The sequence below is a fragment of the Simochromis diagramma genome, unplaced genomic scaffold (genome assembly GCF_900408965.1).
Source record: "Simochromis diagramma unplaced genomic scaffold, fSimDia1.1 OVJJ01000302.1, whole genome shotgun sequence".
In the NCBI taxonomy this organism is placed as follows: Eukaryota; Metazoa; Chordata; class Actinopteri; order Cichliformes; family Cichlidae; genus Simochromis; species Simochromis diagramma.
Window position 1 is genome coordinate 7,269,282 of NW_024386792.1, and position 7,402 is coordinate 7,276,683.

Below are 7,402 nucleotides of genomic sequence, written 5' to 3' on the forward strand. Positions count from 1 at the left end.
TTTAACCCTCAGCACAACATCACTACTAATACATGTCACATATTAGTGTTTTAAACAGTAATAATTAAATATATTTGCTATACTATAAAAATATATATATATATATATATATAGCTACAGATAACACAACAAATAATACATGTATTGTTTAATTAATAAAACATCAGAAAGTGATAAAACACATTAGAAATAGCAATAGCTTCATAACAGACCAATAAATCAACACATTTTCATCAGCAGATGTTTGCATGTTCAGTAAAAATATTTCAACAACAAGTTTATGATTAAAATGATCAATGAACTTCAGCCTTACGCTATGTAATGTACGTTTCATGTTGTACTCATGATCCTTGGTTAGTCCAGTTTAGGACAATGTCTCTGACGTATGTTTCATATCAAATATATGTCATATCAAAACAAGCCCACACCTGCAGTTGTTTCAGTTTTTCACTGGTGTTTCCTGTCAGCTGGTCAACCTCACTCAGGCGGACATCCATATCAGCCAACCAAACGACAAGTTCCTCCCTTTGTGCTTCAAATCCCTCCCACTCTGAGACAAGGAGCTGAAAGAGAGAGAAAAGAGTCAATTATAAAGAAGAGAGAAAAGTGAAACCCTCCTCAGAAGGTCTGACTCGCATACCTGCAGTTGACCTGTGATGGACTCCACTTTGGCGTTCACGTCATCCCTCGTCGATGCCAGCAGCCGAGTCTGCAGGGTGCCCTGGAAGAGCTGAGTTAATGTTCGACTCCTCCTGGTCAGGCTCTCCAGCTGGATGAGCCGAGGTCTCCCCTCTCGCCGCTGCCTCTGAACACAGAAACACAAATTGCATCTGAAGCAGGAGGTGCAGATTGTTTTTGCTATTCTTTTCCAAATCCAGGCTTGATCACGTGGAGGTATTTGGAAAACTTTTTTGGCCAGTGGACGACTGTTGTCTTGCAGAAAGTCAAATCAAACATATGCGATACACAATCAATTCACAAGAACACATTATAAAAAATAAGTCCAGTTCTTGCCTGAATTCAAGTGAAATCTGCATCAAAACAGGGTAACAGAAGTAAAACGAGTGCACAAAGCCTCACTTTGTACAAGCCTGCTATTACAGTTCTCCTCTATGCAGACGACTTTCCTGTTTTCAAGGCACAACTTGGAGCTGCTGTACGAATCTTATGGATACACACTAAATGAAACAATAGTGTGCATGACTCCAGATTCTGATCCCTCATCCTAATATGGTCCCAACATAGCAACAGCAATAAAGCAAATGTTGAGGCTTCTAAATACAAAGTCCATAAACCAATGGCTGACATGGGTTTTATCATAAAGGTGATAAATATACAGATTTCAGTCTGTCTTAGAGATTTGATGTTCATTTACCTGCAGATGCACTATACGTGCCTGCTCCATGGTTTTTCACAACATTTTGCACATCACTGTTTAATACAGGAAGTAGGTGAACTAAAACAAGTCATCGTTCTTTGTGAGAGGACCATATTAATGAAACAAACCTCAATGACATCATAGGGATCCCTAAAGATGCTCCTGCTGCTTCTCTTCCTCCTCATCCTAAGCTTCCTTCTCCTTGTCCTCGCCTTCCATCCAATTGTAATTCAACCTAATTGTGTTTATCCCCCTCCTCTTCCTCATTTTGTTGGAGCTGTGAACACAATTAATGTGAATCTGGATTAATTTGTGCAAACAAGAAAAATCTACAGCTTTTTGGTCAGAGGTGGTCTTGTGATTTAAGCCGGGTAGAGTAGATTTATGTGTTGATGCTACCTGCTTCAGCTCTGGCTGCTGAGTGATATTTACATCCTGGCTGGATTACAAACTTTAACCATGTGCTGAACTTTGGCCCAGCGTTGATACCTCTTGTTAGTATAACGACCTCTTCTTAGCTTGTATGTATGATGTATGATGGTGGATAAATGAAATATACAAAGAAAATTTAACCATATTACAAAAGAACATCTATCTTGGAAACATCAAATGACCGGAGCATAACTTGTCAACTAGTCCGAAAATAAGTTATACAGGAACAGTCAAAGACACACCTTCTCATGTCACATTTCTATTCACATTTCTATACAATTAGATTAGACAATAAAGAGTTATCTAATCTAATTATTCATTCAAAACTCTTATGCATAGCTGCATTTTATACAGCTCATACAGAATTCAAAGTACAGGTTCATGTGAGTATTTAATGTACGGCTCAGATCTACAGGATTTCAGAGTTTCTAGAGCAGACACAGAGCTCACGTCACAACAGGGTTCAGGCGCCATTTTAGTGACTTTAACAATATATAAAATTTTAATTTCGGTCTAGCTGACATTAGGTTATGTACGCAGCACGCAATTGAACCACATATTTTATAAGCCAAAGGTTCAAATTAGCTGGGAGCACCTTCACTTAATTATAACAGTGGTTTTGTTAGGAAAACAGTTTCTGTATACCGGATACTAAATTGCGCTGACGTCAACGGCTAACGTATCTAGCTAATCGCTACTGTTAGCACAACATTAACAGCAAGCTACAATGACGACTAACAAAAACAAAACAGTAATAAGGTTTTAATGAAAATGTTTTACCTTTTCCAACAGTCCCAGCTTCAAAGTCCAGCAGGTACTGAAGACTGTTATCCGCCTCGCTGTCACCGTCCGTGAGAAAGAGTTTTTTTTTTTCCCCCCGAAAGGTCAAGGCCCGCCGCTCGCGCACTCTGTCTGCGCATGCGCATCCCAACGACTGACCCCCTCCGTCCGCTCCCGGGAGGTTATAGTATGACGTGTTCTGACGTCACTCTCTCTCTCCCTGTCATTTATTTGGCTCGAAACACATATTAACAAATTGCTCAGTGATGAACAACTACTCAGATCATTTACCTAAGCAGTGTGCTTTGTCAAAACGAAGTGTGTGTTCATTACACTGACATTCTGTTCTGCAATTGTTATTTACTTGTATTTTATAATTTGACTTTACATACTGCTGGGTGGTTTGTAAAGTTTACAATAACTAGTATTATCATTATGCTATATTTTCAAAAATATATAATAATCTCAAAAGTAATGCCGTGGAGTAGAAAATAGTAATGCTTTATTAAAATTTAAAACTAAAGTACAGTATTTGAATGTGTGTATTGTGTCTACTGTTTGTTAACTCACCATATTCATAATGGGTTTGCGGGGTTAGGGGTGTGTGTGTGTGTGTGTGTGTGTGGGGGGGGGGGGGGGGTTAGGGTCTTTAGGCTCCCCCACCCCTGCCACCAGTATATTTTTAAGCAAATATTTCTAACTTTTATTTGAATATTCAGTTTCCTACCATCTTCTCTTAAAGGGTAATTGCCAAGTATCCCGCCCTCCCCCTTCGCACACACATGCACACAAAGAAAACACACAGTATAATTCACAGCCTCATTATAGTGAATAAATATTTATGCCATTTACACCATCAAACTTAGATTGCTAAGGATGAAGAACCTTTTGTTCTTTAAAGAACCATTTTTAATAGCTGAAGAACCATCCACAAAATAAAAAGGTTCTTTGACGTATGATGGTTCTTTAAAGAACCATGAAGACATCTGAAGAACCATTTAAGAACCATAATTTTTCTGAGTGTGGTGGTGGTCAGAGGGCCCGGTGGCGCCAGTGTCCGGCAGCCTCGCCTCTGTCAGTGCGCCCCAGGGCAGCTGTGGCTACAATGTAGCTTGCCATCGCCAGTGTGTGAATGTGTGTGTGAATGGGTGAATGACTGAATGTAGTGTGAAGCGCTTTGGGGTCCTTAGGGACTAGAAAAGCGCTATACAAATGCAGGCCATTTACCATTTACCATTATAATGCTGACCAATGACTGTAGAAAACACGGACGACGCGGCTGCGGTCACAGACAAACTTGCATGTGTCTGTTCAGGAATGGCAGATGCTAAGAGGTCTAGCGTTTACATTACCAACTATTTCAAAGTGACAGCCTGAGGTGTTCTTCAGTAAATTGGATTACCGGACAGGAGGACCTGAGGCCCCAACGCAATATTTTCAGTAAGTTAAATGTGTTTGTACGGGTGAAGTCAAACGATGATTTTAATGAATACACGCGTGGGAAGAATAATCTGTACGCATACAAGAATTAATCTTCAACTTAATCAAAGCACAAACAATTATTTTATACTTCCAGGGCATAGATTTACTGACGCCCCTTCAACGTCACAGATACATTTCATACATGGATCAGATCAACCCCACAATGACTTTTAACATATTTCGAAAGAACATCATCTTCTATTTTCATAGCCGGTCCTTCCGGTCAACCTTTCAGTTTTTGTCTTGAAGTGAATTGTTCCTCTTTTTGCCGAGACAACAAGGAACGGTTCCTCGTTTCCAGAGACACTTTCGCAGTTACAACCAGACATAACTAACCTCTTTCCTATAAATAAGTCTAACTAATGTGTGTGTGTGTGTGTATGTCACGACCTCACTCAGCCTCTATGTCACCTCTCACCTACTAACTGTCTGGGTCTCGTCCTTAAATGCTCTCTCATCTCACCCGTTGCACTTCTGACCTTTCACCAAAACAGAGGCTCATCCTTATGTGCACTAACCTAACTGAAACTCTGCATATGTCCTCTACTAAATAAATGTTTTAATCAAGAACCTCTTTCTAAAAGCTTAATATGAAAATGACCTGATATAAGTGTTTTGTAAGCCTGTATTGCAATTCCTTCTATGTTCTCGTTTCCCTCAGCATGTATCACCTGGACAGTCACGCCAGTGAAGCTTCAGACCCTTAATGAACCAAACATCAACTCAAAATAAGCACAGATATGCAATGTGTATAAAATAATTATAACTGCATCTGAAATACAACGTTAATATGATAACCGTATGCATAAACATCTTAAGGCCATCTTAAAGCTATCTGTTACATTGTAAAGCAATGATCATACTGCAGATTATATTATGCTGGTAAAATACTTTTGTTCATCCCCACAATCCCCCTTTCGACCTCTGGCACACCAGAGGTCGATACATATGTTGTTGTTCACTCCTCAGTTTGTAAACTAATCCGTAACTTAGGTCCTTAACTAGCTACCTAGCTAGCCGCCATGATTCTAGCCTACGTCACAGCGTCACGTGCGCTTTTTACATCCAACACGAAAACTGCAGTCGTGGTGCTTTCAACAACTTTTTGTACTCAGAACTCGGAAATTCTGACTTCCGAATAGGAAGATGTAGGTAACACCAGACTGCAGATTAGCTACATACAGGGCTGGACTGGGACAAAAAAATCGGCCCGGACATTTTGACTAGAGACCGGCCCACCATTATAGGAAAAATCATAAAGCCTTTGAATGAAAACAAATGCTGTTGTGACAGTGATGTACACTGTTTTGATGGTATATATGTGTTAAGTCTAATTGTTGAATGTTGTCATTGTGTTTCTTAAATTTGTAAGGTCTTAGTTCAATCTATAGGATCAAGACATTTCTTTGATCCTGACCACCTCTCCGGCCACTCTGTGCTGGGGGAGGTTTTATTGCAGATACATTCTATCTGGAAGGTCTGTTTCTTGTGTTGTAAGCTTCCTGCTTTTATGATCCTTTTGGTGAGCAGGAGGTCACACAAACGCACCCACAGGTCACACACACACACACATTCTCACGTGTCACACACACACACACACACGTTCTTGCACATGCATACAGGTGCTTAAACATACACACACATTGTGCCTTGTCTTAGAACCATTGGGGGGTTTTACGGTGGGAGGTGCTTGTGTTGTATTGTGTATTGTAACTGTCATGTCAATAAACAGCTACGGGGACAGCTGCTCTTTGAAGGATTTTGGGCATGAGACAGGTTAGGAGCGTGAGCTCCAAGAGCTGGTTGTTGACCAAAAACTTCCCTCGCTAGCGGGTTGAAGATGTTCTGTTATGTCTTATGTTCTTCATGAGGAATAAGTCTCTAAACTAGCGGGGCTTGTGGAAACACAGACCCAACAATATGCATCAATCTATCAATCGTTTGTTGTAAGATTCAGATAATTATTTATTAAAAGCTAGATATTTTAAATGAGAATAACAAAGAAAAGTATTTCTTTGTGCCCCCCTCTCCCTGTTAATGCCCTACCTGCCCCCCTGGCAAAACTTTGCTAGACCCGCCCCTGCACAGTTACAAGCTGTCAGCTAAGAAAAGGATCCTGGTGTTATTTGTCTCTCAGAAACAGTTCATAACTTCCCTTCAACTCATTCATGTCACCTAAAAGGTAAACCTGTTTCTCCATCACCTGTTCAGCTCTGATGATTCAGTAAGGACATCTCCTAGTTTCATCTTCATGTTTCCCTCTCACCAGATAACCAAATCGATATCATGATCAGCAGCTTTTACAGCTGTGGCTCCAGCAAACATCAGCTGATACTAGAAAGTAATATTAAATAAATTCTAACAACAGCTGATCAAGCTTAAACGTGCTGCTGTTGTTTGCTGGTTTCCTCTTTCTGGCGCAAAGTGAGCGATAAACAAACGAGAGATCATTGATCAGTTTCATGATTGAAGTAGCAACAGGAGAGGGAGGGGGAGAGAATGAGAGAAGAAGAGGCAGCGGAAAGTGTAAAGACAGAATAACTCCAGCTTTGTGTCTTTTTCATTGTAGCTGAAGTACGGGACAAACTGGGTTCCTTTTCACCTCAATACGAAACGTGTAATATTTTCTCTGAATATGGGATGATTCCGTTTTTTACGGCAACTCTAATAATTAACCTTATGAACAAAATAAAGTTCAACATCAGTAACATCATAGCACCCACCCAGCTGTATAGAAACTCCGTCATGCTAGCTAGTACCCAGTACGGAAAAGTCAGCATAACGAAAATAAACTACGCCATGGTAAGACATGGATAGGAAGTGGGCGGAGCCTTTTACCGTCATTTTATTACGACGCAAAGTACAAACACCTGTGGACACACAATCCAACACCCCCACTTGTACACAGGTTGGGGAAAACAATCCTCCGAAAAAAACATCTTACATTCCAAACACAAATACAGAGAATTTGTCTAACTTAGACTTTGAAACTGGTTTCGTCATCATATCTGCTACCATTGACTCAGTTGGACAGTAATCAATGAGCACTTTCCTTTCATGTACAGCTGACCTTATAAAATGATATTTCACATCAATGTGTTTACATCTTTGTCTGTTCACTGGATTTTTTGACAAAGCGATTGTTCCCTGATTGTCCTCCAATATCATAGGTATTTCATACTCAAACTCATCAAGATCTTGAATCAAATAAGTCAAATACATACATTCCTGAATTGTTGCTGCTAATGCCATGTATTCGGCTTCACAAGTTGATAGTGCTGTAGTTGTCTGCTTTTTGGTTTTCCATGATATCAAAGGACCATTTTCATT